Raw genomic sequence first — 11,114 nt, 5'->3', positions numbered from 1 at the left:
TGCAGGGCGCCTGAGGCAGCCCTGCTCCCAAGATGCAAACGTCTGCAGATAGCTCGCAGGCAGAAACAGCTAGCATGGAAAGCTGTTGCTCAGCCTCATCTGCCCATGGCACTGCTCGCACAGAGGCACAGAGACTGGGGCTGCTTGCTTGTCTTGCCACCTCAAACGTCAAACGTATATCTTGGGGTCAGTGCCGGGCGCCTGCGGCAGCCCTGCTCCCAAAATGCGAACGTCTGCAGATAGCTCGCAGGCAGAAAGAGCTAGCCTGGAAAGATGTTGCTCAACCTCATCTGCCCATGGCACTGCTCGCACAGAGGCACAGAGACTGGGGCTGCTTGCTTGTCTTGCCACCTCAAACGTCAAAGGTATCTCTGGGTGTCCCTGCCGGGCGCCTGCGGCAGCCCTGCTCCCAAAATGCGAACGTCTGCAGATAGCTGGCAGGCAGAAAGAGCTAGCCTGGAAAGCTCTTGCTCAGCCTCATCTGCCCATGGCACTGCTCGCACAGAGGCACAGAGACTGGGGCTGCTTGCTTGTCTTGCCACCTCAAACGTCAAACGTATATCTTGGGGTCAGTGCCGGGCGCCTGCGGCAGCCCTGCTCCCAAAATGCGAACGTCTGCAGATAGCTGGCAGGCAGAAAGAGCTAGCCTGGAAAGCTGTTGCTCAGCCTCATCTGCCCATGGCACTGCTCGCACAGAGGCACAGAGACTGCGGCTGCTTGCTTGTCTTGCCACCTCAAACGTCAAAGATTTCTCTGGGTGTCTGTGCCGGGCGCCTCCGGAAGCCCTGCTCCCAAAATGCGAACGTCTTCAGATAGCTCGCAGGCAGAAAGAGCTAGCCTGGAAAGCTGTTGCTCAGCCTCATCTGCCCACGGTACTGCTCGCACAGAGGCACAGAGACTGGGGCTGCTTGCTTGTCTTGCCACCTCAAAGTTCCAATGTAGCTTTGGGTGTCTTTGCCGGGCGTTTCCGGCAGCCCTGCTCCCAAAATGCGAACATCCGCAGATAGCTGGCAGGCAGAAAGAGCTAGCCTGGAAAGCTGTTGCTCAGCCTCATCTGCCCATGGCACTGCTCGCACAGAGGCACAGAGACTGGGGCTGCTTGCTTGTCTTGCCACCTCAAACGTCAAAGGTATCTCTGGGTGTCCCTGCCGGGCGCCTGCGGCAGCCCTGCTCCCAAAATGAGAACGTCTGCAGATAGCTCGCAGGCAGAAAGAGCTAGCCTGGAAAGCTCTTGCTCAGCCTCATCTGCCCATGGCACTGCTCGCACAGAGGCACAGAGACTGGGGCTGCTTGCTTGTCTTGCCACCTCAAACGTCAAAGGTATCTCTGGGTGTCTTTGCCGGGCGCCTGCGGCAGCCCTGCTCCCAAAATGCGAACGTCTGCAGATAGCTCGCAAGCAGAAAGAGCTAGCCTGGAAAGCTGTTGCTCAGCCTCATCTGCCCATGGCACTGCTCGCACAGAGGCACAGAGACTGGGGCTGCTTGCTTGTCTTGCCACCTCAAACGTCAAAGGTATCTCTGGGTGTCTTTGCCGGGCGCCTGCGGCAGCCCTGCTCCCAAAATGCGAACGTCTGCAGATAGCTCGCAGGCAGAAAGAGCTAGCCTGGAAAGCTGTTGCTCAGCCTCATCTGCCCATGGCACTGCTCGCACAGAGGCACAGAGACTGGGGCTACTTGCTTGTCTTGCCACCTCAAACGTCAAAGGTATCTCTGGGTGTCTTTGCCTGGCGCCTGCGGCAGCCCTGCTCCCAAAATGCGAACGTCTGCAGATAGCTCGCAGGCAGAAAGAGCTAGCCTGGAAAGCTGTTGCTCAGCCTCATCTGCCCACGGCACTGCTCGCACAGAGGCACAGAGACTGGGGCTGCTTGCTTGTCTTGCCACCTCAAAGTTCCAATGTAGCTTTGGGTGTCTTTGCCGGGCGCCTGCGGCAGCCCTGCTCCCAAAATGCGAACGTCTGCAGATAGCTCTCAGGCAGAAAGAGCTAGCCTGGAAAGCTGTTGCTCAGCCTCATCTGCCCATGGCACTGCTCGCACAGAGGCACAGAGACTGGGGCTGCTTGCTTGTCTTGCCACCTCAAACGTCAAATGTATCTTTGGGTGTCTTTGCCGGGCGTCTCCGTCAGCCCTGCTCCCAAAATGCGAAAGTCTGCAGATAGCTCGCAGGCAGAAAGAGCTAGCCTGGAAAGCTGTTGCTCAGCCTCATCTGCCCATGGCACTGCTCGCACAGAGGCACAGAGACTGGGGCTGCTTGCTTGTCTTGCCACCTCAAAAGTCAAACGTAGCATTGGGTGTCTTTGCCGGGCGCCTCCGGAAGCCTTGCTCCCAAAATGCGAACGTCTGCAGATAGCTCGCAGGCAGAAAGAGCTAGCCTGGAAAGCTGTTGCTCAGCCTCATCTGCCCATGGCACTGCTCGCACAGAGGCACAGAGACTGGGGCTGCTTGCTTGTCTTGCCACCTCAAACGTCAAAGGTATCTCTGGGTGTCCCTTCAGGGCGCCTGAGGCAGCCCTGCTCACAAAATGCAAACGTCTGCAGATAGCTCGCAGGCAGAAACAGCTAGCCTGGAAAGCTGTTGCTCAGCCTCATCTGCCCATGGCACTGCTCGCACAGAGGCACAGAGACTGGGGCTGCTTGCTTGTCTTGCCACCTCAAAGGTCAAACGAAGCTTTGGGTGTCTTTGCCGGGCGCCTGCGGCAGACCTGCTCCCAAAATGCGAACGTCTGCAGATAGCTCGCAGGCAGAAAGAGCTAGCCTGGAAAGCTGTTGCTCAACCTCATCTGCCCATGGCACTGCTCGCACAGAGGCACAGAGACTGGGGCTGCTTGCTTGTCTTGCCACCTCAAACGTCAAAGGTATCTCTGGGTGTCCCTGCCGGGCGCCTGCGGCAGCCCTGCTCCCAAAATGCGAACGTCTGCAGATAGCTCGCAGGCAGAAAGAGCTAGCCTGGAAAGCTGTTGCTCAGCCTCATCTGCCCACGGTACTGCTCGCACAGAGGCACAGAGACTGGGGCTGCTTGCTTGTCTTGCCACCTCAAAGTTCCAATGTAGCTTTGGGTGTCTTTGCCGGGCGTTTCCGGCAGCCCTGCTCCCAAAATGCGAACATCCGCAGATAGCTGGCAGGCAGAAAGAGCTAGCCTGGAAAGCTGTTGCTCAGCCTCATCTGCCCATGGCACTGCTCGCACAGAGGCACAGAGACTGGGGCTGCTTGCTTGTCTTGCCACCTCAAACGTCAAAGGTATCTCTGGGTGTCCCTGCCGGGCGCCTGCGGCAGCCCTGCTCCCAAAATGAGAACGTCTGCAGATAGCTCGCAGGCAGAAAGAGCTAGCCTGGAAAGCTCTTGCTCAGCCTCATCTGCCCATGGCACTGCTCGCACAGAGGCACAGAGACTGGGGCTTCTTGCTTGTCTTGCCACCTCAAACGTCAAACGTATCTCTGGGTGTCTTTGCCGGGCGCCTGCGGCAGCCCTGCTCCCAAAATGCGAACGTCTGCAGATAGCTCGCAAGCAGAAAGAGCTAGCCTGGAAAGCTGTTGCTCAGCCTCATCTGCCCATGGCACTGCTCGCACAGAGGCACAGAGACTGGGGCTGCTTGCTTGTCTTGCCACCTCAAACGTCAAAGGTATCTCTGGGTGTCTTTGCCGGGCGCCTGCGGCAGCCCTGCTCCCAAAATGCGAACGTCTGCAGATAGCTCGCAGGCAGAAAGAGCTAGCCTGGAAAGCTGTTGCTCAGCCTCATCTGCCCATGGCACTGCTCGCACAGAGGCACAGAGACTGGGGCTACTTGCTTGTCTTGCCACCTCAAACGTCAAAGGTATCTCTGGGTGTCTTTGCCTGGCGCCTGCGGCAGCCCTGCTCCCAAAATGCGAACGTCTGCAGATAGCTCGCAGGCAGAAAGAGCTAGCCTGGAAAGCTGTTGCTCAGCCTCATCTGCCCACGGCACTGCTCGCACAGAGGCACAGAGACTGGGGCTGCTTGCTTGTCTTGCCACCTCAAAGTTCCAATGTAGCTTTGGGTGTCTTTGCCGGGCGCCTGCGGCAGCCCTGCTCCCAAAATGCGAACGTCTGCAGATAGCTCGCAGGCAGAAAGAGCTAGCCTGGAAAGCTGTTGCTCAGCCTCATCTGCCCATGGCACTGCTCGCACAGAGGCACAGAGACTGGGGCTGCTTGCTTGTCTTGCCACCTCAAACGTCAAATGTATCTTTGGGTGTCTTTGCCGGGCGTCTCCGTCAGCCCTGCTCCCAAAATGCGAAAGTCTGCAGATAGCTCGCAGGCAGAAAGAGCTAGCCTGGAAAGCTGTTGCTCAGCCTCATCTGCCCATGGCACTGCTCGCACAGAGGCACAGAGACTGGGGCTGCTTGCTTGTCTTGCCACCTCAAAAGTCAAACGTAGCATTGGGTGTCTTTGCCGGGCGCCTCCGGAAGCCTTGCTCCCAAAATGCGAACGTCTGCAGATAGCTCGCAGGCAGAAAGAGCTAGCCTGGAAAGCTGTTGCTCAGCCTCATCTGCCCATGGCACTGCTCGCACAGAGGCACAGAGACTGGGGCTGCTTGCTTGTCTTGCCACCTCAAACGTCAAAGGTATCTCTGGGTGTCCCTTCAGGGCGCCTGAGGCAGCCCTGCTCACAAAATGCAAACGTCTGCAGATAGCTCGCAGGCAGAAACAGCTAGCCTGGAAAGCTGTTGCTCAGCCTCATCTGCCCATGGCACTGCTCGCACAGAGGCACAGAGACTGGGGCTGCTTGCTTGTCTTGCCACCTCAAAGGTCAAACGAAGCTTTGGGTGTCTTTGCCGGGCGCCTGCGGCAGACCTGCTCCCAAAATGCGAACGTCTGCAGATAGCTCGCAGGCAGAAAGAGCTAGCCTGGAAAGCTGTTGCTCAACCTCATCTGCCCATGGCACTGCTCGCACAGAGGCACAGAGACTGGGGCTGCTTGCTTGTCTTGCCACCTCAAACGTCAAAGGTATCTCTGGGTGTCCCTGCAGGGCGCCTGCGGCAGCCCTGCTCCCAAAATGCGAACGTCTGCAGATAGCTGGCAGGCAGAAAGAGCTAGCCTGGAAAGCTCTTGCTCAGCCTCATCTGCCCATGGCACTGCTCGCACAGAGGCACAGAGACTGGGGCTGCTTGCTTGTCTTGCCACCTCAAACGTCAAACGTATATCTTGGGGTCAGTGCCGGGCGCCTGCGGCAGCCCTGCTCCCAAAATGCGAACGTCTGCAGATAGCTGGCAGGCAGAAAGAGCTAGCCTGGAAAGCTGTTGCTCAGCCTCATCTGCCCATGGCACTGCTCGCACAGAGGCACAGAGACTGGGGCTGCTTGCTTGTCTTGCCACCTCAAACGTCAAAGGTATCTCTGGGTGTCCGTGCCTGGCGCCTGAGGCAGCCCTGCTCCCAAGATGCAAACGTCTGCAGATAGCTCGCAGGCAGAAACAGCTAGCATGGAAAGCTGTTGCTCAGCCTCATCTGCCCATGGCACTGCTCGCACAGAGGCACAGAGACTGGGGCTGCTTGCTTGTCTTGCCACCTCAAAGGTCAAACGAAGCTTTGGGTGTCTTTGCCGGGCGCCTGCGGCAGACCTGCTCCCAAAATGCGAACGTCTGCAGATAGCTCGCAGGCAGAAAGAGCTAGCCTGGAAAGATGTTGCTCAACCTCATCTGCCCATGGCACTGCTCGCACAGAGGCACAGAGACTGGGGCTGCTTGCTTGTCTTGCCACCTCAAACGTCAAATGTATCTTTGGGTGTCTTTGCCGGGCGTCTCCGTCAGCCCTGCTCCCAAAATGCGAACGTCTGCAGATAGCTCGCAGGCAGAAAGAGCTAGCCTGGAAAGCTGTTGCTCAGCCTCATCTGCCCATGGCACTGCTCGCACAGAGGCACAGAGACTGGGGCTGCTTGCTTGTCTTGCCACCTCAAACGTCAAACGTAGCATTGGGTGTCTTTGCCGGGCGCCTCCGGAAGCCTTGCTCCCAAAATGCGAACGTCTGCAGATAGCTCGCAGGCAGAAAGAGCTAGCCTGGAAAGCTGTTGCTCAGCCTCATCTGCCCATGGCACTGCTCGCACAGAGGCACAGAGACTGGGGCTGCTTGCTTGTCTTGCCACCTCAAACGTCAAAGGTATCTCTGGGTGTCCCTTCAGGGCGCCTGAGGCAGCCCTGCTCCCAAAATGCAAACGTCTGCAGATAGCTCGCAGGCAGAAACAGCTAGCCTGGAAAGCTGTTGCTCAGCCTCATCTGCCCATGGCACTGCTCGCACAGAGGCACAGAGACTGGGGCTGCTTGCTTGTCTTGCCACCTCAAAGGTCAAACGAAGCTTTGGGTGTCTTTGCCGGGCGCCTGCGGCAGCCCTGCTCCCAAAATGCGAACGTCTGCAGATAGCTCGCAGGCAGAAAGAGCTAGCCTGGAAAGCTGTTGCTCAACCTCATCTGCCCATGGCACTGCTCGCACAGAGGCACAGAGACTGGGGCTGCTTGCCTGTCTTGCCACCTCAAACGTCAAAGGTATCTCTGGGTGTCCCTGCCGGGCGCCTGAGGCAGCCCTGCTCCCAAAATGCGAACGTCTGCAGATAGCTGGCAGGCAGAAAGAGCTAGCCTGGAAAGCTCTTGCTCAGCCTCATCTGCCCATGGCACTGCTCGCACAGAGGCACAGAGACTGGGGCTGCTTGCTTGTCTTGCCACCTCAAACGTCAAACGTATATCTTGGGGTCAGTGCCGGGCGCCTGCGGCAGCCCTGCTCCCAAAATGCGAACGTCTGCAGATAGCTGGCAGGCAGAAAGAGCTAGCCTGGAAAGCTGTTGCTCAGCCTCATCTGCCCATGGCACTGCTCGCACAGAGGCACAGAGACTGGGGCTGCTTGCTTGTCTTGCCACCTCAAACGTCAAAGGTATCTCTGGGTGTCCCTGCAGGGCGCCTGAGGCAGCCCTGCTCCCAAGATGCAAACGTCTGCAGATAGCTCGCAGGCAGAAACAGCTAGCATGGAAAGCTGTTGCTCAGCCTCATCTGCCCATGGCACTGCTCGCACAGAGGCACAGAGACTGGGGCTGCTTGCTTGTCTTGCCACCTCAAAGGTCAAACGAAGCTTTGGGTGTCTTTGCCGGGCGCCTGCGGCAGACCTGCTCCCAAAATGCGAACGTCTGCAGATAGCTCGCAGGCAGAAAGAGCTAGCCTGGAAAGATGTTGCTCAACCTCATCTGCCCATGGCACTGCTCGCACAGAGGCACAGAGACTGGGGCTGCTTGCTTGTCTTGCCACCTCAAACGTCAAAGGTATCTCTGGGTGTCCCTGCCGGGCGCCTGCGGCAGCCCTGCTCCCAAAATGCGAACGTCTGCAGATAGCTGGCAGGCAGAAAGAGCTAGCCTGGAAAGCTGTTGCTCAGCCTCATCTGCCCATGGCACTGCTCGCACAGAGGCACAGAGACTGGGGCTGCTTGCTTGTCTTGCCACCTCAAACGTCAAACGTATATCTTGGGGTCAGTGCCGGGCGCCTGCGGCAGCCCTGCTCCCAAAATGCGAACGTCTGCAGATAGCTGGCAGGCAGAAAGAGCTAGCCTGGAAAGCTGTTGCTCAGCCTCATCTGCCCATGGCACTGCTCGCACAGAGGCACAGAGACTGGGGCTGCTTGCTTGTCTTGCCACCTCAAACGTCAAAGATTTCTCTGGGTGTCTGTGCCGGGCGCCTCCGGAAGCCCTGCTCCCAAAATGCGAACGTCTTCAGATAGCTCGCAGGCAGAAAGAGCTAGCCTGGAAAGCTGTTGCTCAGCCTCATCTGCCCACGGTACTGCTCGCACAGAGGCACAGAGACTGGGGCTGCTTGCTTGTCTTGCCACCTCAAAGTTCCAATGTAGCTTTGGGTGTCTTTGCCGGGCGTTTCCGGCAGCCCTGCTCCCAAAATGCGAACGTCTGCAGATAGCTGGCAGGCAGAAAGAGCTAGCCTGGAAAGCTGTTGCTCAGCCTCATCTGCCCATGGCACTGCTCGCACAGAGGCACAGAGACTGGGGCTGCTTGCTTGTCTTGCCACCTCAAACGTCAAACGTATCTCTTGGGGTCAGTGCCGCGCGCCTGCGGAAGCCCTGCTCCCAAAATGTGAACGTCTGCAGATAGCTCGCAGGCAGAAAGAGCTAGCCTGGAAAGCTGTTGCTCAGCCTCATCTGCCCATGGCACTGCTCACACAGAGGCACAGAGACTGGGGCTGCTTGCTTGTCTTGCCACCTCAAACGTCAAAGGTATCTCTGGGTGTCCCTGCCGGGCGCCTGCAGCCGCCCTGCTCCCAAAATGCGAACGTCTGCAGATAGCTGGCAGGCAGAAAGAGCTAGCCTGGAAAGCTGTTGCTCAGCCTCATCTGCCCATGGCACTGCTCGCACAGAGGCACAGAGACTGGGGCTGCTTGCTTGTCTTGCCACCTCAAACGTCAAACGAAGCTTTGGGTGTGTTTGCCGGGCGCCTGCGGCAGCCCTGCTCCCAAAATGCGAACGTCTGCAGATAGCTCGCAGGCAGAAAGAGCTAGCCTGGAAAGCTGTTGCTCAGCCTCATCTGCCCATGGCACTGCTCGCACAGAGGCACAGAGACTGGGGCTGCTTGCTTGTCTTGCCACCTCAAACGTCAAACGTAGCTTTGGGTGTCTTTGCCGGGCTCCTGCGGCAGCCCTGCTCCCAAAATGCGAACGTCTGCAGATAGCTCGCAGGCAGAAAGAGCTAGCCTGGAAAGCTGTTGCTCAGCCTCATCTGCCCATGGCACTGCTCGCACAGAGGCACAGAGACTGGGGCTGCTTGCTTGTCTTGCCACCTCAAACGTCAAACGTAGCATTGGGTGTCTTTGCCGGGCGCCTCCGGAAGCCTTGCTCCCAAAATGCGAACGTCTGCAGATAGCTGGCAGGCAGAAAGAGCTAGCCTGGAAAGCTGTTCATCAGCCTCATCTGCCCATGGCACTGCTCGCACAGAGGCACAGACACTGGGGCTGCTTGCTTGTCTTGCCACCTCAAACGTCAAAGGTATCTCTGGGTGTCCATGCCAGGCACCTGAGGCAGCCCTGCTCCCAAAATGCGAACGTCTGCAGATAGCTGGCAGGCAGAAAGAGCTAGCCTGGAAAGCTGTTCATCAGCCTCATCTGCCCATGGCACTGCTCGCACAGAGGCACAGAGACTGGGGCTGCTTGCTTGTCTTGCCACCTCAAAGGTCAAACGAAGCTTTGGGTGTCTTTGCCGGGCGCCTGCGGCAGCCCTGCTCCCAAAATGCGAACGTCTGCAGATAGCTCGCAGGCAGAAAGAGCTAGCCTGGAAAGCTGTTGCTCAGCCTCATCTGCCCATGGCACTGCTCGCACAGAGGCACAGAGACTGGGGCTGCTTGCTTGTCTTGCCACCTCAAACGTCAAAGGTATCTCTGGGTGTCCCTGCCGGGCGTCTGCGGCAGCCCTGCTCCCAAAATGCGAACGTCTGCAGATAGCTGGCAGGCAGAAAGAGCTAGCCTGGAAAGCTCTTGCTCAGCCTCATCTGCCCATGGCACTGCTCGCACAGAGGCACAGAGACTGGGGCTGCTTGCTTGTCTTGCCACCTCAAACGTCAAACGTATATCTTGGGGTCAGTGCCGGGCGCCTGCGGCAGCCCTGCTCCCAAAATGCGAACGTCTGCAGATAGCTGGCAGGCAGAAAGAGCTAGCCTGGAAAGCTGTTGCTCAGCCTCATCTGCCCATGGCACTGCTCGCACAGAGGCACAGAGACTGGGGCTGCTTGCTTGTCTTGCCACCTCAAACGTCAAAGGTATCTCTGGGTGTCCCTGCAGGGCGCCTGAGGCAGCCCTGCTCACAAAATGCAAACGTCTGCAGATAGCTCGCAGGCAGAAACAGCTAGCATGGAAAGCTGTTGCTCAGCCTCATCTGCCCACGGCACTGCTCGCACAGAGGCACAGAGACTGGGGCTGCTTGCTTGTCTTGCCACCTCAAAGGTCAAACGAAGCTTTGGGTGTCTTTGCCGGGCGCCTGCGGCAGACCTGCTCCCAAAATGCGAACGTCTGCAGATAGCTCGCAGGCAGAAAGAGCTAGCCTGGAAAGATGTTGCTCAACCTCATCTGCCCATGGCACTGCTCGCACAGAGGCACAGAGACTGGGGCTGCTTGCTTGTCTTGCCACCTCAAACGTCAAACGTATCTCTGGGTGTCCCTGCCGGGCGCCTGCGGCAGCCCTGCTCCCAAAATGCGAACGTCTGCAGATAGCTGGCAGGCAGAAAGAGCTAGCCTGGAAAGCTCTTGCTCAGCCTCATCTGCCCATGGCACTGCTCGCACAGAGGCACAGAGACTGGGGCTGCTTGCTTGTCTTGCCACCTCAAACGTCAAACGTATATCTTGGGGTCAGTGCCGGGCGCCTGCGGCAGCCCTGCTCCCAAAATGCGAACGTCTGCAGATAGCTGGCAGGCAGAAAGAGCTAGCCTGGAAAGCTGTTGCTCAGCCTCATCTGCCCATGGCACTGCTCGCACAGAGGCACAGAGACTGCGGCTGCTTGCTTGTCTTGCCACCTCAAACGTCAAAGATTTCTCTGGGTGTCTGTGCCGGGCGCTCCGGAAGCCCTGCTCCCAAAATGCGAACGTCTGCAGATAGCTCGCAGGCAGAAAGAGCTAGCCTGGAAAGCTGTTGCTCAGCCTCATCTGCCCACGGTACTGCTCGCACAGAGGCACAGAGACTGGGGCTGCTTGCTTGTCTTGCCACCTCAAAGTTCCAATGTAGCTTTGGGTGTCTTTGCCGGGCGTTTCCGGCAGCCCTGCTCCCAAAATGCGAACGTCTGCAGATAGCTCGCAGGCAGAAAGAGCTAGCCTGGAAAGCTGTTGCTCAGCCTCATCTGCCCATGGCACTGCTCGCACACAGGCACAGAGACTGGGGCTGCTTGCTTGTCTTGCCACCTCAAACGTCAAACGTATGTCTTGGGGTCAGTGCTGGTCGCCTGCGGCAGCCCTGCTCCCAAAATGTGAACGTCTGCAGATAGCTCGCAGGCAGAAAGAGCTAGCCTGGAAAGCTGTTGCTCAGCCTCATCTGCCCATGGCACTGCTCACACAGAGGCACAGAGACTGGGGCTGCTTGCTTGTCTTGCCACCTCAAACGTCAAAGGTATCTCTGGGTGTCCCTGCCGGGCTCCTGCAGCCGCCCTGCTCCCAAAATGCG

The sequence above is a fragment of the Opisthocomus hoazin genome, unplaced genomic scaffold (genome assembly GCF_030867145.1).
Source record: "Opisthocomus hoazin isolate bOpiHoa1 unplaced genomic scaffold, bOpiHoa1.hap1 HAP1_SCAFFOLD_42, whole genome shotgun sequence".
Taxonomy (NCBI): Eukaryota; Metazoa; Chordata; class Aves; order Opisthocomiformes; family Opisthocomidae; genus Opisthocomus; species Opisthocomus hoazin.
The sequence above is the reverse complement of the archived record's forward strand: the minus strand, read 5'-3'. Positions refer to the sequence as shown.